General features: G+C 38.2%; 1 non-coding gene across 1 annotated transcript; it reads left to right on the plus strand.

Annotated features, from left to right (window-relative positions):
* The first annotated feature begins 797 nt into the window (after positions 1–797).
* Trnaa-agc (transfer RNA alanine (anticodon AGC)) lies at positions 798–870 on the plus strand. The gene has a single exon. It is a non-coding gene; the product is annotated as a tRNA-Ala (tRNA).
* Positions 871–26,312: the final 25,442 nt, after the last annotated feature.

Below are 26,312 nucleotides of genomic sequence, written 5' to 3' on the forward strand. Positions count from 1 at the left end.
TTTGAAGTTCAAAACTAAAACATTATATTTAGGCAAAATAACTCCAAAATAGCTATTGCTCATTATCTTACAAATAAGATAAGAAGATTTGCAATATGTCCTATGACGGCTGAGATATGAACGATCAAAATTTGCATGTTTTTTAGTGGGTGATCCCAAACTTTTGGCCGGCAGTGTATGTATATTTCTAAGAATATTTCTCCTTGAAAATTATCCGTTTTCAATTGTCAATTAAAAAGCTTCCTTGAAAGTGTTCTTTACCTCTCGTTGATCGCACCTCCTAAAAGAACCGGCCGCCCAATGCAAATAACGAGTTCCGTGTAAATTCAGTTTCGCTCCATTGATTATCAGTAAACATTAATTTCGGTACTTGTCAAGTTTGTCAAGATACTCGGTCACGACGAATTTATTTTGGTACCTACTTCTTGTTTTTTTGTGTGTGTTTGGTTTCATTCAATTGTGAGAAACCTTTTTGCCAACGAATCTGAGAGGTGCTAGCGACAATAAACAGCGCAAAAGAAAATCTGTGGAAAACTCAATTAATTTCCACTTTCATCGGACGGGTGCGGCACCATCTCCATGGCCTTCCCGACCCAACCAGGATTGTTTTCTATATCACCTTCGAGTTGTGCGGTCATGAGCCTGGCAATGACGAATTTCACCGAAGATTGATAGTTGGTAGGGAGACACTCTTGGTGGCGATTTGGCTAATTGAATTCTAGGGATTCAATCTGTCCATCGTCGGTACAGTAGCGTGCAGGTAAGGATCAGCGGTGTGATGGCAAATTTTCTCACAAGGGGATGTAGCTCAGATGGTAGAGCGCTCGCTTAGCATGTGAGAGGTACGGGGATCGATGCCCCGCATCTCCAAAGAAGTATTTTGCCCTAAATAGCAGGGACAAGAAGGTTATGATAAGGAGCTAGTTGCTCTTCCAAACGCCTTAATTTATACTTATGATACGGACCGCACTCGATCTCCATATTTTGTTTATTTTTTTATTATCATTCGTGTCCATTCCAATATTCTTTTTTGCCACTCCGCACTAAAATATCCGTTTTTCATTTCGAAGCTTGTTTTTAAAAAGGCTTTTGCTACCGAAAAAAAAAACAATGTGAAAAAGTAGACCTTTTCAACATTGTTTTGATTTGGAAGGAAACATATCTGATTTTGCAGGTGTACAAACTTGATTCTGAAGGGTATTTTACGGTATTGGAAAAAATTGTGTATGCAACTCGTTGCAAAATTCATTTTTTTCAGCACTTAACCTTATTATCCAGCTCCCATGTCTCGTTAGAAAATGTTCTACTCGTGCTGAAAAAAAAAACACTTCTTTCAAATAGCTTCATGAATAACTATTTAAATTTTGTTGTTTAAATCTCATTTCGAACCATTTCCAAAGTACAAGCAAATATTTACATCAATGTATTCCTACCATATTTTTGTCCACTACCCATCAGCAAAATTGATCACAGCTCACACATTCATGTTCCTAAAATCTTTCCTATATCTCTTTCTCCCAAGAGATCTTCAATGGGGAGATGCTGCCTGCAAGCGAAATTTCTGCCATGGCAATATAATAAGGATTAGAGGTAGCCAGAGAAACCGCAGTTTAGGATTCTTTAGTTCATTCCCTTTTTTCGGGGAGTGGGTGGAGGAAAATAAGGAAGCAGTAAGTAGCGCCCTGCCATATTTATTTTCTCGATGTTTCTCGACATCCTTTTTGGTGATTCGGGAGGCTGACATACAATGGGCTGCTGCAATGAAGCTGTCACAGGATGGTGCCCAGAGCTGGATTTCATCAGGACGTCCGTCGCCCTTCGGAAAGAATCTCGAGGGAGTTACTATGGCATAGAGATATTTAATCTGTCAATTAGGATTGTTCGATCTTCGGGAAAAGATCGATCTCCAAGATCGATCCAGATGAACGGTTCTGGGATCGATCCATCTAAAAATTCGGAGCTTGAAGATCGATCTCCGATTAATCGATCTTTTCCATTTTTATCAAGAGGGAACTGCTATTTATTAAAAATACGCAAAAAAGACACAAAATTTCAAATTTGTGTGACCTTTCTACATAAGGAAAGAAAAAAAATCAAGCACTTTTATGAATGGTAAACTGGAACTAGTGTTTTAAAACAACACTTATCAAAATCCAAATATTTCGGATACTTGATATTTTAAATAATGTACTGACAATAAATATTTAGAGCTTAGAAGAAATCATTTCAAGATTTTATTGTATATGAGAGGCATCGAACAAAATATGCGGAAGATTTTTTTTTAAATCGCTGTTTTTTTTAGATTAGCGGATTCTAGCATTTTTTTTTAATCTTAATCAACCACAAACATCTTCCTGAGCCCAATTCACAAGGTTTGGAAATAATTTTCAAAATTGTGTTGAAATGAATTAAAAATTTCTAAAATAATTTTCCAACTAATCACGAATGCTTATTGAAAAAAACTTAGTTTTCTTTATTATCTCTCCGACACCTTATAAATAAGTAAATCGTCAGATGTAAACTAGTCAAGCTATTGCTCTATAAATCAGTTGACTTTATCAAATTATATTCTCTGCTAGATTCCACGGCACAAAACGCTTTATATCTTCTTTTTTCAAATTGAGAAATTGACTTTTTTAGTGTCTGAACACGAAACAATGATGTAACTCACATATTATAGCTGTTTTCTAGGGTTAAATAAGCTGCTTCCTTCAGGTGGCCATTATGCCCTTTTTTCCCTAAATAAGAAAAAAAAGATCGAAAGATCGAATCGAAAATAAACCGATCTAATCGATTTTTTCCTAGCCGAAGAATCGATCCAAAAAATCGAAAATCGGAGTTGAAAAGATCGATCTTCCAAGGATCGATCCAAGATCGACCAATCCTACTGTCAATATCCATTTGTCTCGCCCTAATGAAGAAACGATTGCAAATATAATATCTGTCGTAACAATATTGGAGGGCATATAAACATGCTGTTGGGTTTATAGCTGTCGAAATCATAATAGATACTGCAAAGTGCATACAATGGAATTGAAGTTTTGTATTCATACAAACTTATATGATGTATACAGAAAGTAAAAAAGGTCATAAATGCACCATCTTCTTTTCGTAACTTGAACCCAAACTCATATGAGGTTGATAGAAATGGAAAAGGATGTGTAAATTGTTCGCAATTTGATATTGATCCAGGTATCCACTCTTCGTCAGTCAAATCCGTTGGATGTCTAGATGGATGGAGGTTCCATTTGTGCCTTTAACCTATCAAATAATGAACAGCTTCATTTCTTTCATTTCAATATTTTTCCTTCTTCATCTTTAGATATCAATTTTCGAAGCGACGCCTCAAATCATCAAATTGGAAATTCAGTTACCCTCTGAACCGATTTTCGTGAGTTCCAGCCCAAGAGTAAACATCGACCACAGTTGTACTTGCTAAATTTGATATAGGTACCCAGAGCCCGGGGCTACCTTTTACTCAGACATCGCCACATGTATGAAGCAGCCGACGGCTGATCTAATGAACTTAAAAATCTGCGGAACGATTGCTCACACGTAAGAAAATTCGGCACTCACAGAACTCGAGTGCTTGAAGGCGACAACTGAGTAAATGTTGATAAGTTTGTGCGAGGCGGTCGGACTTTGTTTGATTTCGTGCAACAAAAACTGGAAAATTTACAAGGTAATTATTCATTTTAAAGGTAACTTCAATATATCAATCCGATTTTACTCAAATTACAGGGTACTGTGCCGAAGTTCAAAGAAAACATCAACCGAAGTGTTGTGAATTAATATGTTGTCGAAGGTCGGAGATGTCCATGGAAAAGCCCTACAGGAAAGACCAAAAATCATCAGTCACTAGGTGCGATGATGGACCAAATTCTCAGGAATTGATTCGGGGGTTCCTCAAGGTTCTATTTTAGGCGTTATTCATAAACGATCTTCCTTTGGTTCTGAAGTTCTGCTCAGTGCATCTTTTTGCTGATGATGTTCAGATATATATACGCAAGTACTGATGGTTGTTCTTCCTTACAGCAGTTATGTGCTTAAATGAACAACGATCTTCCAAAAATCCACGAGTGGGCTGTTGATAACCTTCTGTCATTTAATCCAGAAAAAAAACAAAAGCACTTTTCATCAACAAGTCAACTCCATCTGTCTTACCTCCAAATCTTTATTATGATGGAAAAGAAATTTCGTTCGTAGACCACGTTGAAAATCTTGGAGTTATTTTTGAACAAAATTTCTCTGGGGACCACCAACTAACCTTCCAATGTGGCAAAATACAGGGTTTGTCTGGAAAAAATAGGAATGATTGTTTTCCGTCGCGAATGTGCTTCGGAGCGTGCGCGCGCCGACTGGATTAGGTAGATGGCATTCCTAGCTATCGAACGAGCGGCTGTTCAGCTGTTTACTAGCAACGGAAGAATCAGGAGAGCCATTTTCGTGCGACGTGTTTCTGTGAGTGGTGCAAGCCGAAAATGCAGCGTTCGTTAGACCAGATGTACGCAAAATTCTGTATTAAACTCGGTACCATCAAGTCACCATTCACCGCCCAGGCACCATTTACCGCCCAAAATCACCCTTTTGTGTGTATTTGGAAAAACTGGGATGTTTTCTCCAAAAATAAGACCTGTGTTCTGTGTCGGCATCTTTGTTCGACCATTTCACTGTAAAAAACATCACTTAATTATGCTAACTATAGCCAGAAATAAAATAGTTGATTTTTCGTATCCGGTCAAATTATTGAATTCGACGCCTGTTAGCGAACTAAGCATTACTGTGCTCCTAGGGCAAAACGGTTTTTCATTTACTAGATAGAATCTATTTGACCTAAAATCGACTTGAAACGATAGTTTTATTTTCTTAGAATAGATTTGCATCGGAAAATTTTCGATTTTTTCAATAGTTGTTGTTTTTTAATGAGTTTAGTGATGGGCGGTAATTGGTGTATAAATAAAAGTGTTGGTTCCTAATGACCGGTCACCCACAATTTCTTTGTTTTTAACGCATGTATTGTATTTGTATGATGTTTTATCGCAGAAAGTACTCGGTTACCCGAGGCTGTTTGCCGGGAATCATCATTTTGTCAGACAACGCACTTTGTTAAAATTTATACAAAATTTGCGGAAAAAATTTCACAAAATGTATTCTCTCAAGATCCAAAATGTGGTTTTGACAGCTCGTTACATGCAGGGACCAAAAATAGCACGAACACAGTACGTGCAACACAATTTTTTGACACGGCACACTGAAAACGAAATCGTGTTGTGTTTGTGTTGTTCAAATTAGTTGTGTTGCGGATGATACATAACACAGTCTACAAAAAAACATTGTGTGCAACATCGAATCGAAAGTGTTGACACAGATGACGATGTGTGCGACACTTGAATGTAGCACAACACATTAATTGTGTTGTGTTCAGATTAGACACAGTGTTTACAGAACGAACACGAACTACTTATTTTAGCTATGGTGGCACAACTTTCCCGTATGATTGGGTAACGTGCCGCTATTAAGCCTACCCTTTTTCTGATTGTTAATGGAATTGAAGGGACGGGTTGTTACACGGGTTTATCGGACAAATGGCCCTTAATCTGAATAAGATTAATTAACATGCGTACTAAACTGAAATATTTATATTTTTTTACGAGCATGCACTCATTCTGAACATACTCATGAGAATTCGAGCCTTGCAACAGCAATCAAAATTTTAAATAAAATTGTTAGGGTTTCTGTACGACAGGCCGGAAGGCTTAAATTAAAAAAAAAAAAACAATTTGTTCTGAATTAACGTCATTTGAATGTATTTTTTATATTTCAATTTTTGTTAATATTCTCCAATCTAAGTAATCGGTGCAAGAAAAAGTCAAAGTGTTCAATTATGGCGAAAGCCGAAATCGATCACCCGTTCCCTCCCCAAAAAAAATTAGTTTGTCGCGAGTGTAAATTAAATTGTAATGCCATTAGTATTTGTAATGCGGAAAATTGAAGCTTTGAGATTTAATTCAAAAATTGATACTTAGCGCACATGTTACTGAATGAAGAGAAAAGTAAGTGGAAGGTAAAATATAACTTATTCTAAGTATCTTTTAGGGACTGAAAAGCTCGCCATGAAAACATTCTGAGAAAAAAATATATTATTCACCGGAAGTTCAAATGCGGTTACTTATTTGTTCTTAGCTGGAAACCTTGGGAAGATTAATCTTGAACAACACCACAGCTATGACAAAATAAGTTCGAAAAAAGTTCAGACTGGTCAGCTGAAATTTGGGTTAATGCTACAGGAGTGTCCAGGTTTGTTCATGACATTTAAATTGACTACATTTTATCAAACTTTACATTTACTTTTCCTAATTGTAAAGCAAAGCGCAGCTTTCTAAATTGTTAAATTTAAAATACTTATGTTAGTTTCAGAACTTCAGATTCTCCGAATATGCTTTGAAAACGGTAATCAACTAAACTACAAATAATTTCGATGAAATCGTTCAATCGAATAGAAAAAAATCATATCTCATTTTGATAATTCTGACATCGTACCAAACTTATCAGCATAACGAGTCAGTTTTCGATAATTAGAACCGTGTAGTTATTTTTTGAGTTCATATAACCATTGAAACATTTTTTAAACAATCATGAAACTGATAAATTAATCATAGAACGAAATTTAAGTAGAATGTTTTGATGAAATATAACTTCTGTTTGAATTGAGTTCTGATGCTGATGGACCGATTCATAAAAGCGTCGGTCTCAGTGGTCTAAAAATGCTTCGCGCTAATGGCATGGTTCCGGGCCCCTAGAGCATTACCACAATGATGAACCGATTAGCGAAAGTTGAAATAACTTTATTGAATGATTTTAATGCTAATTGATTATCAGTTTTCATTTATGTTAAAAAATAATGTTTTGATAGTTTATTAAACTTTAAAAGACAACAAAAAGTTAGGAGAAATCCACGTTCGCATATATGTACATAATTTCCATTTCGTTTTGAGTATGACCATCTGTTGTGTCGTTCCATTTATATTCATCAGTTATTCTTTTAATCAAAACCAAGATCCCTAACTATCAAGATGATCGGGCATATTATATCACGAACGAATCTTCGGAGACAACAACACAATGCATATGGTGCTGCCATCCAACGAGATGGGATCCAAGCTTTGCACTTGAAGATTGCATCTCTCACTAATACATTGAAAACAAACGTCACTTTTCGCAAACAAGATTTTTGTTTTCATTGTTTACGCCAATCATTTTGCACTATGGGTGAATTGTTATTCTTTCCCACTTTTTAAGGAACATTTTGTTGCAACTGACCGTTTCCAGTCAACCCTGACCCCGATCGTTCGCCAGCGGACCGGATTTCCCTAGCATTCATCAAAATTCAAGGAAATTCGCTACCCCGGTAAGTTAAAGTGAACGAAATTTGATTCTGAATCCAAATCAGGATGCAAGAAGGAGATTCAGGAATGTGTTATCAACGAATTTAATTTCAGCTTAGCATCCGGCTAACGAAAAATTCAAGAAGAACCAATTATACAGATGGAGGATGGAAGTGTATAAATTTATGTTTCAAATCCAAACCAAATCGATATACAGCTGTACAGCAGACGGACTTTCCGATATGGGATCCCAGGAGGAAAGAATCTTGCAAGCCAAACATCATGATTGTCCTGCTCAGTTACCCAGGTTTTTACAATTGTTACATTTTTACTGTAATTCATTAAACTTGAACATTTGACGTAATAGATGGTTTATTGTTTTGAATAACCCATGTCACTTTGTGAAACAGGAAAGGATGTCTCATACCAAATTTATGTAAAATAAGAAACTACTCGAATAATTTTCAAGTTCATTTTCTCAAATTTGTTAAACAGCCAAGTTTTGATTGAATTAATTTTGAAATGAGGGTCTCGTACAGAATCAATGTTTTATTTATACGGGGCAAATAACTGTTTCAAATAAACATATCAAAAATTAAAACAACTGCTGGCATAGGGATAAGCAGAGGCGCTCTTTAAAAGAGCGTTCTAAACGTTCTTATGCCGCTATATTAAAGAGCGCCTCTCCACCGACCCAATCTCAACCTAGCAATATTTTCTCATTGCTGCCAGTTGATAATGAGGACACCGGGGACACAGACACGGCTGATGAGGTTCATCCAGTCCTCTCTGCAGGAGGCTCTCGGAAGCGTGCAAAAGTGCCTTCCTCCAAAATACCTCCAAAAATTCCTACGATTATCTCCTCAATAAGAGTAGAGAAAAATTCATCGTTTTCGGAAAATGAAAAACAAGTTCCTCCAGGCTTTCGCGGGAAAATTCCCCAACAGAATAAACCATCGACTGCGGGAGAATCGCAAACCTCATCTGCTAACCTAACGCCAGAATCTATTACTCAATCTGGGATTTTTAAGTTGTCCGACATCTTGAACGGAATTTTCTCGTGTTTTAACGTACCAGAACCCATCAAAGGAATTGTTATTGCAATGCTTCCTATAATAAAGACATTTTTAACGCAGTTGATGCAAACTTGGCCCCTCCTTTCAGTGTTTGTCTCTCTCGATGGCTAATTTACGCCGAGAGGTCGGAGATATCACTGTTCTACAGTGGAATTGTCGTAGTCTTATTCCAAAATTGGATTCACTGAATTATTTACTTCATAGAACTAGTTGCGATATTTTTGCGTTGTCCGAAACTTGGCTTTCTTCTCAATCTACCATCTCTTTCCACGATTTTAATATCATCCGTCTGGATCGTGACGATTCTTATGGAGGGGTGCTTTTGGGGATCAACAAGTGCCACTCTTTTTATAGAATTCACCTTCCTTTATCGGGCGGAATTGAGGCCGTTGCTTGTCATACAACCATAAGAGGTAAGGACTTATGTGTTGTCAGTTTGTACTGGCCTCAGAGAGTTGCAGTGGATCGAAGTCACTTAGAGGACCTGTGCTCAGTGCTTCCTGAGCCAAGGTTGATCCTGGGTGACTTCAATTCACATGGAACTGTCTGGGGAGAACAAATTGACGATAGTCGTTCTACTCTTATCTATGACATTTGCGACAGTTTCAATTTAACAGTTTTGAACACGGGTGAAAAAACACGGGTACCTAAACCTCCTGCAAGACAAAGTGCAATTGACCTCTCGCTCTGCTCAAATTCACTATCATTTGATTGCCAGTGGAAGGTGGTCCATGATCCTAATGGTAGTGATCACTTGCCTATCGAAATCACAATCACCAGTGGGGTCAACTCTTCAAACACAATAAATATGACATATGACCTTACAAGACACATCGACTGGAAAAAGTACTCGGACGAAATATTAACAGCCATCGACTCTATGCATGTTTTACCTCCTTTGGAAGAGTACCACTTTCTCTCTTGTTTGATACACGATAGTGCAGTTTGCGCTCAAACAAAACCCATCCCAGAATCATCTGTGCGTCGAAGGCCTCCTAATCCATGGTGGGACCCCCAGTGTTCCAAGCTTTATAAGGACAAATCAGCAGCATTTAAAGAATTTCGAAAACATGGAACTCTTGTCCATTTTGAAGCATACGTTTCCCTTGAAAATCAGTTCAAAAAATTGATCAAGGGGAAGAAAAAGGCGTATTGGAGGAATTTTGTGGGTGGTTTATCGCGAGAAACATCCTTAAGCACCTTATGGAAAGTGGCACGAAGCATGCGTAATCGATCATCAACGAATGAAAGTGAGGAATATTCACAAAGATGGATTTTTAACTTCGCACGGAAAGTCTGTCCAGATTCTACACCTGTGCAAAAAATAATCCGGAATGTGCCTCCAGATAGGTGTGGTCTGGATTCCAGCTTTTCGATGGTAGAATTCTCACTTGCCCTCCTCTCTTGCAACAATTCTGCTCCGGGAATTGATAAAATTAAATTTAACTTGTTGAAAAACCTTCCGGACGCCGCTAAATTTCGCTTGTTAAATTTATTCAATCAATTCTTGGAGAATAACATTGTTCCCCAAGAGTGGAGACAAGTGAAAGTAATAGCTATCCAAAAGCCCGGGAAACCTGCGTCCGATCCGAATTCGTACCGCCCGATAGCGATGTTGTCTTGTATCCGCAAATTGATGGAGAAAATGATTTTGTTCCGATTGGATAAGTGGGTGGAAACAAATGGTCTCCTTTCAGATACTCAATTTGGGTTTCGAAGGGGCAAAGGAACAAACGATTGTCTTGCTTTGCTGTCTTCAGAGATACAAATGGCGTACGCAAAACGTGAGCAAATGGCTTCAGTGTTTCTAGACATAAAGGGAGCTTTTGATGCAGTCTCAATAGAGGTGTTGTCTGACAAGTTGCACTCCCGGGGTCTGCCTCCACTATTGAACAACATCTTATACAGCTTGCTATGTGAGAAACATTTGAACTTTGCTCACGGAGATATTGCAGTTAAAAGAACCTCTTACATGGGCCTCCCGCAGGGTTCATGTTTGAGTCCACTTTTGTACAACTTTTACGTAAGTGACATCGACAGCTGTCTCTCTGAAGGCTGCACTCTAAGACAACTTGCAGATGACGGCGTGGTGTCTGTCACAGGATCTACTGAGTCTCATCTGCACAGACCTTTACAAGATACTTTAGACAGATTGTCTTCCTGGGCTTTGGGGCTTGGGATTGAGTTTTCTCCAGAGAAAACGGAGATGGTTGTTTTCACTAAGAAACGTAGACCTGCTCAACCTAGGCTTCAACTCCTAGGCAGGACGATCACTCAATCGAGGTGTTTTAAGTATCTTGGGGTTTGGTTTGATTCCAAATGTACCTGGAGAGCCCACATTGAGTATCTGAAAGGAAAATGCCAACAAAGAATCAATTTTCTCCGTTCAATCACTGGCACCTGGTGGGGAGCCCATCCAGAAGATCTTATAAAATTGTACCGAACGACCATTCTTTCAGTTATGGAATATGGTAGCTTCTGCTTCCAGTCAGCTGCCAAATCTCACATAATCAAACTCGAGCGTATCCAATACCGTTGTCTCCGCATCGCTTTGGGCTGTATGCCCTCAACGCATAATATGAGTCTTGAAGTTTTGGCAGGAATACTCCCCCTGAAAGATCGATTCAATTTACTTTCACTCCGGTTCCTCATCAGGTGTGAGGTCATGAACCCATTGGTGATTGTGAATTTCGAAAGGTTACTTGAGCAAAATCTTCAAACTAGATTTATGTCTATATACCATGTCTTCATGTCAATGCAGGTAAACCCTTTTTCGTATTCTCCAACTCGTGTTTGTAGCCCAGACTACGACCATTCTTCTGTCCAGTTTGATTTGTCTATGCAGCAGGAAATCCGTGGAATCCCGGACACGCACCGTTCACTTTTGATTCCAAGAATTTTCGAAGCTAAATATAGACACGTCGATGCTGATAAAATGTACTTTACCGATGGATCACTTATAGAGGAAACAACAGGATTCGGAGTGTTCAACGAAATCTTCAGCGCCTCATACAGTCTTCAGTCACCATGTTCTGTGTACATCGCAGAGTTAGCTGCTATTCATTGCGCTCTGGATAGTATCGCATCACGACCAGTTGAACACTACTATATTATAACTGATAGCCTCAGCTCTGTTGAAGCGATCCGATCTATAAGACCTGGAAAGTTCACGCCGTACTTCCTCGAAAAGATACGAGATATAATGACTACATTATCAAGACGTTGCTCTTTCATCACCTTTGTCTGGGTCCCCTCACATTGCTCAATAGTAGGCAATGAGAGGGCAGATTCCCTTGCAAAGGTGGGTGCGATGGAAGGCAACATTTACCAGCGTGAAATCGTATTCAACGAATTCTACTTCTTGGCTCGGAGAAACTCTCTTGTCAACTGGCAGCGCAGATGGTACGAGGATGAGTTGGGTCGGTGGCTCCACTCGATTATCCCAAAGGTAAGCCTTAAACCCTGGTTTGATAGATTGAATCTGAGTCGGGATTTTATTCGTTTATTTTCCCGTCTCATGTCCAATCATTATTCCTTGAATGCGGTACTCTATCGTATAAATATTGCTGGCAGCAATTTATGCGATTGCGGCCTAGGATACCAAGACATCGAACATATTGTTTGATCGTGTGAGGACCACCTTGTCGCCAGAGCGAATTTCATAGATTCCCTTCGGGCCCGAGGAAAACCACCTGACGTTCCAGTGAGGGATGTGTTAGCTGTGATGGATTTGGACTACATGTTCGAAATATATCTTTTCCTAAAAGCTATTGATCTTCAGCTGTAATTCTTTTTATTTTCATATTTCCCTTTCTATCCTTCTTTCTCTTCTAAACAAGTGTTAAGCTAAGCATACCAATTGTAAAAATGCAAAACGAGTTTGGCTCCTTAAAGCCTAGAGGTATGAGCCGTTTCAAATAAAGAATTTACAAAAAAAAAAAAAAAACTGCTGGCATATATTCCACAAGCTCATAATGTTCAATTCAGTTACATATATATTCAACACATTTAAACAACTTTGTAAAAATTCACTTTTTTTGCAACTTTGACCACTGTGCTGTGGTGTAAACAAAGAGAACTGGGATGTAAACAAAAAAGTAAACGCGACCTGCTTTGATTTTTATGCAGTAGTGTGGGTAACAGATTACACAATTTGAGCTTAGATCTCAGTCCGTAAAATCTATTTTGGCGCTAGTGTTCTGTCGCCAAAATTTCTCGGAAGCCGGTAGGACCTGTCAAAACAAATTTTCTTTAATTTCTTTCAATTATATTTATTCAGCTAGTTTATTATCAAAGAATAAGTATGAAAAGTATGTATGTAACTAAAAATATTAAAAGTAAGTAAACAAATTGCAAACTGAATTTTTTATAACTTGAGATCTTCTAAAAATTCTTTATTCAGTTTTATGAACAGTATTTGCTCGAGCGTAGATTCGTTTAAATTGCTGCGTAAGGGAGTGAGGACAGAGTTAAGTGAGCTGAACGCGCGTTCAACAGACACTTGTGTCGCTGGGGCCGAAAGAACAACAGACACCAATCTGTAGATATCTGGTCTTGTTGGTTTTTGGTTATACCAATAGCTCAGAATCGTTTGTTCTTGTTCGAGGAACAATCGTGGAGACCGAGTTAAATCCACTTAAATCTTCAACCTGGTCCCAGAACTCATTTGAAGATCTTTCCTCACTGGATGTATCGTGTGATTGGAGATACTCTTCGAGTACATCGTAGTTGCCATGATTACTGGAACCTTCGCCAGGTTCTATCTCCATGCCATCAGCCTTTGCTACAAGTTGCATAATTTTCCATGTGTTTTTCAGATGTTCCTGTTAATAAAAATAATTAGAACAAAAGCACAATTATCAAAATAGTTTATCATACCAATGCACAAGATCGCTGATCATCCGTCATCAGGGAACTGTTTCTAAAATTTATCCTCTGGTCAAGAAAAATAGCTGCTAAGAAAGGTTTGGATTCCAATAGAGAATATTCTCGCTTTGTCATGTTTTCGTATAAATTTCCCGAAAAACAATTGTCTATTTTTTCTAGCAACAGCTTACACCTGTACCAGTTGAGATAAAAATCTCCAAATGTAAGCTGAAAAGATTGCACGCACTTAGTGAAATTCGCCATTGGTTTAAATCCTTCAACAAAAGCTACTGCAAAATCCCACTGTGATGCGGTGAGGTGACATTTTTCATCGTTTTTTGTCATGTCCATTATGAATTTCTGTTCCCGGATCAATGGCTCGACCATGTCGAAGGCCGAATTCCGGGTGTCACAGCTCAAGTTTGGAATCGCTTTTTGTCTGTTCCTAAACATAGCTCGATATGGCATTTTTCTTAGTTTTTTTTTATAAAAATTTTTATCAGGGAAATATTTTCACTCAGATTATGTGCTTTCAATGTATCGTATACAGCAAGCTGAGCTGTATGGGCACAGCATCTGATTGTACTAAATATTCCGGAAATAAGTTTGAAATTTTCAGTTTCATATGAAACAGGAATTTCAATTTGAACCTGTTTTTTGATAACTTCACTGGTATGCCTAGCTTTAAGTTCCACCATAGCTAGTGTATAATATTTTAATTCATGCTTATCGATTATTTGGACATTGACTCCAAGAATGTGCCGATTCAAGCGGGTAGCAACATCGAGCTTCAGACAGATTAGTCTTCCTTGAAGCTGGGAGGAAATTCTTAATTTTATAAGATTGTAAGCAGTTTTCATTAGCGCTTTAATGGTCCGAGAGTCGAGTTTTTTCTCAATCAATCCTTGCTCAATCGGACCATGCAAGTTGCGCATAGCCTGGTAGTCCAAAGCAGCAAGCGTTAGCCCATAAACTGTTATAAGTTCCAGAACCGACTTTCGGTAAGTAGATTTGCTCATACGTATTGTTATGGATCTACACTTTTCCGGTTGTTTGTCTTCATCTCCAGCACTCAATAAACCGTGTGTTGAGGAAACCTGTTTATGTTTGGTAGTATAATGGCGAACAAACACCCAGTTTCTCAAGCTTTTCAATGTTTGACCACATAACTTACAACTTACACGTACCTACTTTATTTGCAAGATCAATGTTGAAAAGATCCTGCCCGAGGAGACTCTTCACGCGTTTTCCCGATTCCGACATTGTATATAAAAGAAAACTAGGAAACTGTGTTGCTTTTAAAAAACACAGTGCCGTCTCCCAACACAACACGTTTGAAAACTGTGCTGTGTTCGTACAGCACTGCACCCAAATTGTGTCGTGTTACAATGAAGTGTTGCACACAAAATTTTATGTATCAGCACATGAGATTTCTTGTTGCACGTACAGTGTTCACAGCACAGTGTGTTTTTTTACGGTCCCTGGTTACATGGAAAATGCTAAAAAGAACAGTTTCCGTGTTGTTAGATAGTTTTTCCTTAAGAAAACATTATCGATACCCGAAAAAGTCGAGTGGGCGGTAATAGGTTGAACACCCCAAAGTTTAGTTAATTCCTTTGAAAAGCGTACACTGTAAATTTTTGCCTCGATTTCCAGCAAAACAAATTGCTGGAAACGTTCAGCAATCCAAATTTTTGCTGGAAACCAGCTATCGATTTTCAAATTGCTGGATTTTCCAGCATTCGGTTATGTGCTTGTCATTTTTGCTGAAAAATCAGCAATCGGTTTTCAAATTGCTGGACTTTCCAGCAATTGATCTAGTTTGCTGGAAAATCAGCAATCGAGTTGTTTTTGTTTCGTACGCTGAAGTAAGGTGAGATTCTATTTTACGAATTTAGGTTAAATTAATATAATTATTTTATTTTCCTCTATATTCTAGCAACCAGGCATCAAGTCAAGGGTAAGTTTTTATTGTACAGGTAGATATTCCATAGAAGATACTAATCAAAACTATTTTTACAGGTGGCGGATGATCAACACTGCGGCATAAAGCGGCCACCCCAGAGCCGGTTTTAGAAAGTTGTAAAAAAAAGTTTTTTTTTTAAATAAATAAATCCCTTATTGAAAATGGGAGAAAATAATTGTTTTTATTGCTTATTATATGCACAGCCAATATTAAACTGTAATTTTGAATTGAAGTATAAATTTCGTACTAAATACTGCCGGTTGTGTTGAAAGAAATAGCTGGTTTCCAGCAATCTGGATTGCTGATTTTCCAGCAATTTGAATTGCTGGAAACCAGCATTAACGTTTGCTGTTTTTTCCAGCAATTGAAATTGCGACCTTCATCGCAGACCTCTTAAAGGCCCTCCAAAATGGCTTGGTGCCAGCGAAACACACCACTTCTTGCTGAAGCAACATCTTGGTAAGTCAGCTTGATAATTTCAAACGTCTTTGTAGCAGATTTACCAAGTTTAACACAGTATTTCACGTACTTCTGGTCTAACGAATGCTGCATTTTCGGCTTGCACCACTCACAGAAACACGTCGCACGAAAATGGCTCTCTGGTTTTTCCTTTGCTAGGACTGCTAGGAGACAATCGAACAGCCACTCGTTCTATAGCCCTCTACCTAATCCTGCCGGCGCACGCACGCTCCGAAGTACAGTAGAGGCGGAAAACAATCAGTACCATGATGCCTCTAGATATGGTGGTCTCTCTTTGGCAAAAAGTAGACGAGGGTTGGATGCGGAGGAGGAGCCGAAATTTGACAGCTGGCTGTTCGGCTGGCTGCTGGCTGGCTGGGATGCCAGGTGCTCTGATTTTTTGTAAAACACGAAGTTTTGCCAATCACCAAGATATTGCTTAGACAAAGATTTCGCCTTGATTTTTGCAAATATAATTCATAGAATCGAAACAAAATCTTCCGGCTGAGCTCCGGGCTGGTAAGCAAAGCTGGAAGAAGTTGGACCTATAAACGACGGTGCCAGCTTTGTCGGTAGCGGTGAGTAACATTAATTTTGCATTACTTATGACAAATTTATGCTTATTCAACACTTTTTTTCTTTCAAGAGCTATCTAGAAGCAGCAGAAAGTCATCGAATCGGATGGTAACATGGCGAGGCGTTACATTCCATCGTCCGAGAAGCGCCCTCCTGCAGGAACATCCGATCTTCATCGAGATGAAAAAGCTGCTTCAGGAGGACCCCCGTCTGTTGCCATCGCTGCTCCAGAAGATCCAATCGAGTAATCCGGATCTGATGGGTAGCATTTGGGAAAATCAGATGAAGTTTTTGGCACTTTTGAATGATGGGACCGATGAGCTGAAATAGGAAAATAGGCGCAACGTTAGGCGCCTGAGCAGCATGACGATAAGTCCGATGAGTGGGTTGGGGAATCAGTTCGATCCACTGCAGACTGTTGATTGTCCGGAATGGATTGAGCCCCTGAAGGATTCTGCAGGTGATGCTGTCCAATTGCTAGTCATCCTCAAGTGCAGCAAAGCTCCAGCTCAGCGCTGCTCGTGGGTGGTGGTGAAGGTAGATTAACTGAATATGTTAATATTGAAAAAAGGCTTAAGCAGTATTTACATGATGCAACAGTTATTTGAAAAAAAAATTTCGAACCATAAACTCGTTTATCATTTAATCATGAAAATTATCAATAGCAGAATTTATAGCATTCCTTTAGCAGAACCGATTTACTTTTATTTTCATCCAACACTTTTCGATTGGAGGGAAACAAAATAGCTCTTTGGATAAGGTAACAAGAATAAGGAACAAGCGACATTCGGTTTAGGGTTTTGGTTGTTTGTTCCACCCTTTAAGATCCTTTCTATCATAACGGTCAATGAAAAGTTTTTCTTTTTCGGAACATACGGATAGACCGAACTGTATTGTAACTTTATTATAAAAAAGTGTTTAGAATACAAATTAATTCATTGAATATACTCATCCCGAATAGACTTGCACCGTGAAAAAACCATGAAGTTTGTAATCACAATACCATGAATGTGATGGTTTACACCATGACTTTTACGATCCACGATACCGTGAAAACACATTAAAGTTCATAGTTTACGACCATAAATTTCATCGTTTTGACGAAAATAACCATGAAAAAGGGGTATTGTTATACAGCGTGACCATGAAAAAAATTGCGATTTCCCATACATTAGAAAGCTAATAAATATAAAGTTCATGGTGATAACAGCTTCCATTTTTTCATGGTAAAACCATGAAAATCCGTTTATTTCCATTGTTTGCCCGGTGAAATAAAAATTCTTGTTCAGGGTTTGTAAATGGTGGGATTTTTTCGCTAGTCTTGGGTTATGTCCATCATCATTATAGATTGCTTTTGCTTAACAAATGGATTGATTTTAATTTTTTATTAAACAAATCTCTACACTTACTCATTTTATAACCCGGATTTCTCATAAAACTGGAGAAACATTTTTTGTGCTGTTTGCACTGCGGTCGTCCCGTTTTTTCCATATGATCCGTGTGAACAGCCGAGGCCTTCGGAAAAGTTTTTAGAAATCTGATCCATGAAAACGTCTTATTCTCCTGAAAATAAAAACGACAAGTCATGTACTATACTGTTGTTCATTTTGATTGTAGTTGAAACTTACCTTGAATAACTTCGGATACATTTTCAACGAAATAATGAATCTCAAACCGAAAAAAATCATTTAAAATAAACCTGCACTCACGCGTAAACAAAAAAAGAAAATTTTCACACTGACAACAAACCGTACACGCTCATCTTGAAGTCCCAGCTATCTAGGTAATACATACAGTGAAATATTATTAATTAACCATCTATTTCATGGTTATCGCCATATTTACGATAATTTCACAATACAACACAAATTTTACTTTTTGAAGGGATCGAGAATTAACATTGTTTTTCATTGTTAAGACGAAAACCATTGTTATTACAATGTAGAACCATGGTCTTGGTCTATTCGGGATATCATTGCTTTTTTTCCGAAAACTCAATTTAAATATAATAAAATAAACTAAACCCCAGTACGGTTTTGAATCTTTTGATCTTTCGTTTACGATTGGCTTGTGCACATACACACTTTTTAGCCATCTGATTTTTTATCTCTAACACCTGGCATCCCTGGACCCCTTTTTTCGTAAACACTACAGCCAGCTGTCAAAACTTTTTTCAATATGGCGGAATGGCGATTTGGCATATGAGATCACCATACTAGAGCCATCATGATCAGTACTATTACTTTTCGGACAAACCCTGTATATTAGACTGAGTCGATTTGGGGTCATTTTCGAATTTCTCAAACCCTGGGGTCTAAAAAGATTCGTTTTGATCCAAAACTCATTCATGATTTTTTGTTGAATTTTTAAGTAACGTTTACATGAGTAAATTTGAGCTTTTAGGTTTGTATGGAAAAATTGAATATTTTGTACTGTAAAATCAACATCATTTTTGTTTCCTCTGTGGAACCGAGCCAGCTGACAGTTTTTGTGCCAATTTAAGAATTTCCAAAAGCAAATTTTCCGCTGAACAACTTTGTCCAAGACTGTAACTTCGTATCTTATTAGGCAAAAAAGTTATAAGCTGTTTAGCAGAGGTATGTCTTTTTGCATTGATAAACAATAAATTCAATGGACATCCCTGCTGGGTGCCTACACACAAAAAAAAAGCATAGTAAAATTACTAAATCCGTGGTTTATACGAACAACAGGCGACCATATTTTTGAGTCAAATATGTTTTGTTGTTTATAATACCTTACGCATAGCTATTTTACCATGTGCTCAATTTGGCTGCGCATAGTAAATTCGACTGCGTTTTAGTAAAATTGTCAATGAAATGATGCATTATTTTACTTCGTCCCTAGTAAAATTAATATGTTTCATGATGAAACTAGTATGTGTTAGGCGTCGTACACAAATTACGTAACGCATGTAGGGGGGGGAGGGGGGTAAAATCTGCGTTACTTGCTGTTACATAGGGGGGAGGGGGGGTACTTGGTTCAGTTACGTAACAAATGAATGGAAAAAAAATGAAAAGAATTGTAATTTTCTTTTTTTGGCGAGCAAATCTACGCACCCTTTGTTCGAAAGCGTCAATGCTGGTTAAGTATTGTGTAAAAAAAGTTTAATTCAGAAAAACCGTTTATGTGTTTGTGTGCGCACTGCGCGAATGAAACGAAATGAGCTTTTCTGTTTTGTTCATTTTTCTGTCACGTCACCGACTGCAGCTTATTCAGTGTTTATGTGCAGTGTAACTGACTGTGTTCAATTTCCTCAAATAGAAAGAAGTGAATGTGGTAGATATAGGTGAAACAACAATAATATCAAGAAAAATGTTTAAAACTATTCACTTTCATATTTCGCGAACAATTATTTATTATATTTTATAAATAAGTTTCTTTGGCAACCCGGAATACGTTTTATCAGTGGGCTGTTGAATGAATTCATTGCGGAATATTGAACGAAACCAATTCATTCAAGCAGCTTTGAGTGTGTGAGTGAAGGAAGTTGGATGCAATTGAATGGAAAATTAACGGTCATTCTTTTGGCGTCTTTTGAAGAAGAAAGTTGTGTTGTGAGTGAGTAAAAAAAGAAAATTAATAAACCAATTCACCACAGTGAGTTTCATTGTTGTAATATAATCGCGTCATTAATTGCATCTCATTCAGTTTCCAGAAGACCGCAAAATGGATAAAAACGACCTGTTTCAACGCCTTTACAACGCTATCGTTAAAGCTAATCCTGAGCGCAGCAAGAAGAAGTGTCAGGATGAGGCGGTGTTTATTTGGAACAAATCCAAAGAAAATCCGGATACGCAGCAACAAGTGATTTCTGAACAACTCTCCGAAATTCAAAGAAAATCAACTCTGCAGAAAGGTTCGCTGCTCAAATTCTGGGGGCAGGCAAGTAAAAGTGCACCAAAGCATAAGGAAGTGCCTGTTACAGTGTTGGAATCAAATGTTGAATCTCCCAAAGCACCTCAGCCACCGGAAAATGATCAAGATGACACACCGGAACCAGCCAGAAAGCGCCCTGCATATGTTCAGGACAAATTAAAATCGGACCTCGCAAACCTCAATTCTGAGATCGTAAGTATACTCAATCTAAAAGTAATCTTATAGCTGAGTGAAAATCGAAATTTTGTCTACAGGTCAAACTCAGAGAAATGGAAGATTGCGGAATGCTCACGGAGGAAGACAAAGCAAAATTGACCGGGCATTTGAAGGAACGAAAGCAGAAGGAAGCTGAATTGAAAACCAAAACCCTGGCTCAAGAGCGCCAGCAGCGGTTCCGGGACGAGAAAAAGAAGGCTATGCAAAACCTACTCGAGCAGATTCCCGAAGCCAAGGATCATTTAAAACCACAAATCTCTGCAGGTCGACCAACGCTAGAAGATCGGCAGCCAGATTTGCTTAAAGCAATCGTGGACATTGCAATGCACGGATCAGCAGCTGCGGAAAAGCGCCAGGATGAGCGATATCGTAGCGTGAAGACGCTTACAGAACTGTCTGGAGCTCTGAAAAGCAAAGGATACCACATTAGCCGAATGGGTACGTACTTACGTTTGTTGCCTCATCGGGCCAACAGTACTGAGGGAAAGCGTCATGTACATACAGTGCCGGTGAAACTTCTAAAAGCAAAGAACGATTGTCACAAGGTACACACAGACGGGAAATTTTGCACTGCAAGTATTAACATGCTGGAGCAAATTGCGTCGCTGTTGGGACCCAATGAGGTTTGTTTTTTGAGTCAGGATGACAAGGCACGTGTAGTTATGGGTCTCACAGCTGCAAATAAACAAGCACCGATTGTTATGCATCTCGAGTATCGGGTACGACTGCCGGACCAAGATTTTGTCGTGGCTCCGAAACACAAACTGATTCCCTCAGTAATCGCCGGATGCATAATTAAACCTGGACAATTAGGCAGTAGTGAAGCTGTTGGGTACAGCGGACCCACATACGTTGCGGTGCGTTCAGGGAAACACTGTTCGTCAACAGCTTTTTCCCATGGACTGGATTTCAACAGGGTGTGTGAACTACCAGAGTTCGATGAGATCATGCGTTATCAAGGAGAGATCAAGCCCATTGTTATTATTACCGTTGACGGCGGCCCAGATGAGAACCCCCGTTATAAAAAGGTGATTGATATGGCGATTCACCATTTCCGGGAATTGAACCTTGATGCAATGTTTATTGCAACCAATGCTCCCGGACGGAGTGCATTCAATCGCGTTGAGCGGCGCATGTCACCCCTCTCCCGGGAACTCTCAGGGTTGATTCTCCCTCACGACCACTATGGGTCACATTTGGACGCAAAACTGAGAACGAATGATCCGGAACTGGAAGCGAAGAATTTTAAATATGCTGGTGAAGCTTTGTCAGATGTTTGGAATGATTTGATGATCGATGGACATCCCGTTAAAGCAGAATACATTGAGCCCACTAACTCACAAATTGATTCTGCAGAATTAGAGCAATATTCACCCGAGTGGTTTGCTCGTCACGTAAGGACATCACAGTACTTCTTGCAAGTTGTCAAGTGTAACGACAGGAACTGCTGCAAGGAGCCAAGGAGCAGCTATTTCTGGGTTAACCAGCATCAATTCTTGCCTGCTCCTGTTCCTCTCCTGCAAACCCCGGATGGATTGAAAGCTCCAAACCCTACAGACGTGAACGTTAGCTTCCCATCGCTGTTTGTTCGGAACACTGTAATCTTGTCGAACATTCTTCCAAGGGCACTACTGGCTTACAAAGAACTTCCCTACGATGCATATTGCCCATCGCAGCAGTCCGTTTTGAAGGCAAGAATTTGCAAAACGTGTTCACTTTATTTTGCATCTCAAGTAATGCTCAAAGACCATCAAAAGGTGCATAAGACTGGAGTGCTTGAGAAACGCCGACACACCAAGACGATCGCAAGACGAGAAAATGAGATGCTGGTGGAGGAGAATGATGAACTTGTTTGGACCGATGATGACTCCGACGTTGAACAATGCATTACATCAGATGTGGCGGAGGATTCAAATACCTTCCCTGTCGTCACAGTTGATGAGCACATGAATCCAACTTGGACCGAGGCTGTTTTTTAAATTTTTTTTCTTTTGATATTTTTCACTTATACTACACGTTTCAGAATAAAAATGCATCAAATAAACTTTTGTGTACTTTTACTGTTAATTTCAAAATTGAATATGGGGGGGGGGGGGTATTTAGCGTTACGTAACTATAGAAGGGGGGTTCGATCAAACGTTACTTATTGTGACATAGGGGGGGAGGGGGTCTAAATTCTAGATTTTTTGCGTTACGTAATTTGTGTACGACACCTTATGATAAAGATTAGGATGAGCGAGGAGCTTGATTTAAATAGTAAAATTACTATTTATGTTTGTTTGTTTATTTGCATGCATGCATTATGACATTATTTGAAACATGAAAATTCACACTTCCGACACACGTCGGTCAATGTTAGTGTGTTCTCCCGATGCTCTGGAATGATTTTCAAAGTAATGTAACTATAAAGCAGCTCAAAATTAGTTTTTTTTACAAACGGGTTTGATGAATAATGATCCTGAATTAGTGTAAACAACAAGAATGTTTACCGTAGTAAAATTATCATACGCACTTATGTTTTTGAGTCAAATATGTTTTGTTCTCAAAAGTACGATGTGCGTAGTATTTTGTTGATATGAATTGGTGCCACAATGTCTAAATTACTATGCGGACGGTGGTTGTGATAGAAATTATGATGAAATTATCATGACCATAGTATTTTCGACAACAAACATTGAGAGTTATCGAAAATTACCAGGTACATAGTAATTTCAATATTGTTTCATGCGCACTTTCACAAAATCGATGTTAAACTTTTCGTGGTTGAAAATACTATAGCGCTGAAATGGTAAAATTATCATGACAGCGTCTTTGGGATGACCACTCAATTTTTTTTCTGTGTAGCGAGGTATTGCATGGCTACTTTTCATGCAATACTTCGCGAGACTCGAGCAGTGATGTCAATTGAATTTATTATTTATCAATGCGAAAAGACATACCTCTGTTCAACAGCTAATAACTTTTTTGCCTAATAAGATACGAAGTTACAGTCATCGACAAAGTTGTTCAGTGGAAAATTTCCTTTTGGAAATTTATAAATTGGCACAAAAACTGTCAGCTGGCTCGGTTCCACAGGGGAAACAAAAATTATGTTGATTTTTCAGTACAAAATATTCAATTTTCCCATACAAACCTAAAAGCTGAAATTTACTCATGTAAACATTACTTAAAAATTCAACAAAAAATCATGAATGAGTTTTGGACCAAGACGAAGCTTTTTAAACCCCAGGGTTTGAGAAATTCAAAAATGTCCCCAAATGACTCAGTCTACTGTATATGGATCTTTGAAAAAGCTCTACTTGACAACTAAACATTTAAATACTTCAACGAAACTCCGCCTTAAGTCTTTTATTTATCCTTTATTCATCTATGGTGATTTTCTTTATCAAAACGCCTCGTAGAGATCTATGAGAAGAATTTTTGCGTCAGCTATGTTTTTATCTTACAAGATTTTCCCACGTCTCACATCTTCAAAGAGATTTATTAGGATGTCGCTTCGAAAGATTTCATGCTTTCAGATCCGTTACTGTTATTCATAGGATTCTAAATATCCTCAAGTAGACCGGAATATCTAAGATCTCTTCTTGTACCGCTACGTAGTTCTCGAACAGGACGTTTCGTTATTCCCCAAAACAATTCTGTTTACTACATATACCTAGTAACTCGTTTTTCGTGAGAGGTATCGTTAACTGGAACGTTATTCCTTTCCATGTAAAATCTATTAGATCTAGGTCAGAATTCAAGAAGGGTTTATTAGCAGAACTTGCAGATTAAAAACGACATAATCTTATGATAAAAAAAGAACGAACGAAAATTTGGCTAGGAAAACACATCAGGATAACACATTGTAACAAGTTATAAGGTTGTATTTTACGTTACAAAATGGCAATAAATAAATAAATAAATAAATAAATAAATAAATAAAAATAAATAAAATAATGAATCCGAAACATTGTTATTGCGAACCGACGTAGAATAATCCCACTGTCGGAAGACTTAAGGAGTGTATCGAAAATAAGTTGTAAACATGTTGTTCTTTGTTGATGATTCAAACAAAGAAACAGTTCGGAAGGGTTTTGAAAAGCTTATTCTTCAAGAAATACAAGTAAAATACAGGAAGTACAAGTAAAAAAGTAATTATTGGTAATATTTTCGGACTTTCGACTTGACGCGTTTCATTAGTTTTTGTACAGCTGATTGATCACACTTCTTGGCCGCAGCATTCCAATTTTTCTTGAAAACCGCCATGTTCCTGTTGGCCTTACCATCCTCTTGAAAACTCTCTTGACAATAGGCCTATATCGTTCTATGGGGCGAAGCTGGGGGCAGTTTGGTGGGTTAATATCATTCTCAACACAATCTACATAGTTATCTTCAAATCATTAATCTTCAAATCATCTTAAGAATATTCAGAATACGTCCGATCTACTTAATGAACATCTAAGTTAATGCATGATTCATCACTGGGCGAGTCATAACATTTTTGTGCTATCATTTATTTTGAGTTTCCCTTTTCTAGAAAAAAATATTACCTTATATATTTTGTTAATGAGTCACATGTTCCAACAGTTTAAACGGTTTAAATGTTATGATACGGAGGGAATTACCAAGCATATACTTATGTGAAAACATTGTAACAAATTCTTTATAAAAATACCATTCAACTGTTGAACTGAAATACAAATGTATCAGTTGGATCAGTTGCCAATCGAGGAAGTTGAAAGCTGTTAACATTCAGCAAGGAAAACCCTACATTAAATATTTACCGTATAGAGCGTTTACATTCCGGGATACAAAATTAAGCAGCAATATCCCTTTTTCAATTAGCATAATAGCCCAGCATAAAACATATGTCATCAAATATTTACAATTGCCCACCCCAAGCATTCGCCACGTCTAGGTATGTATGTTCTACCAACTTATATTAATGTAGGAAGTGAAAATGGAATAAGCGACACTCGACTCGAACATCCCCGAAAGCCTTCACCTTGCAAGACCTTGGGTCCTGTCATCTTCATCATGTTTACCAGAAAAAAACGAGTAAAAAAAGCATGAGGAAAGAGTTGAAAAAATGGTCACATTTATGTACACAAGTGCACATGCAAGATACTGCCAAACCTCCTGGTCCTGGACCAATTGCCGACGACAACGTCGAATTTTATTAGCAGCCGGATCAGGTTCAGGGCACAAAAATTGGAAGCAAACAAAATTGAAAAAAAAACATGCCAAAGTGTCAATATAGACAAACAAAATCCTCTTTATGAGGGCCCCAGTTTGGGTCGACTCTTATAATGATCTTCTCATCTCCCTTAAACGTTTTTCAAGACAAATTTATGTGGAATTTCAAGTTATTTTGTTTTTGATTTAAAAAGCATCATTCGCCAGTGAAAAGGCAAAATTTATGTCCAAAGATTGTACACAATATTCGCACTATTGATTCTGTGGTCATATCCTCGATTCCGGTTTTCCATGGATAGTGAGTGGTAGCTTTGCGTGGGGTCATTTTGTCCATGTAGGTATCTATATGTGCAGATATCGTAGCATCATCCATCAACCGCAGCTTGATGTGGAAAACATTCTTGCCAAAGCGTGGTTTGGTGGTGGCAGTTTTCGCGAGGAGCTCTATAGTTGTGTTTGGATAACGATCAAAATTAAACCATCAGAAAATCCAACAACACTTCGTTGAGCCAGAGAGTTTAAGGAAAGAAAAATAACAACAGGTCAATCAATCTTGAGTAGGCATAAATATTCTAAAATTAATGACTCTTGGGGTGTTTCTTCAAAGTTCGCATTCTTATGAGAAAGATAAATAGGATTATTTTCCTATCCGGTTGGGCTGACATTTCCTGCTTCAATCATCGAACTTAGCAG

Source organism: Uranotaenia lowii, chromosome 3, assembly GCF_029784155.1.
Source record: "Uranotaenia lowii strain MFRU-FL chromosome 3, ASM2978415v1, whole genome shotgun sequence".
In the NCBI taxonomy this organism is placed as follows: Eukaryota; Metazoa; Arthropoda; class Insecta; order Diptera; family Culicidae; genus Uranotaenia; species Uranotaenia lowii.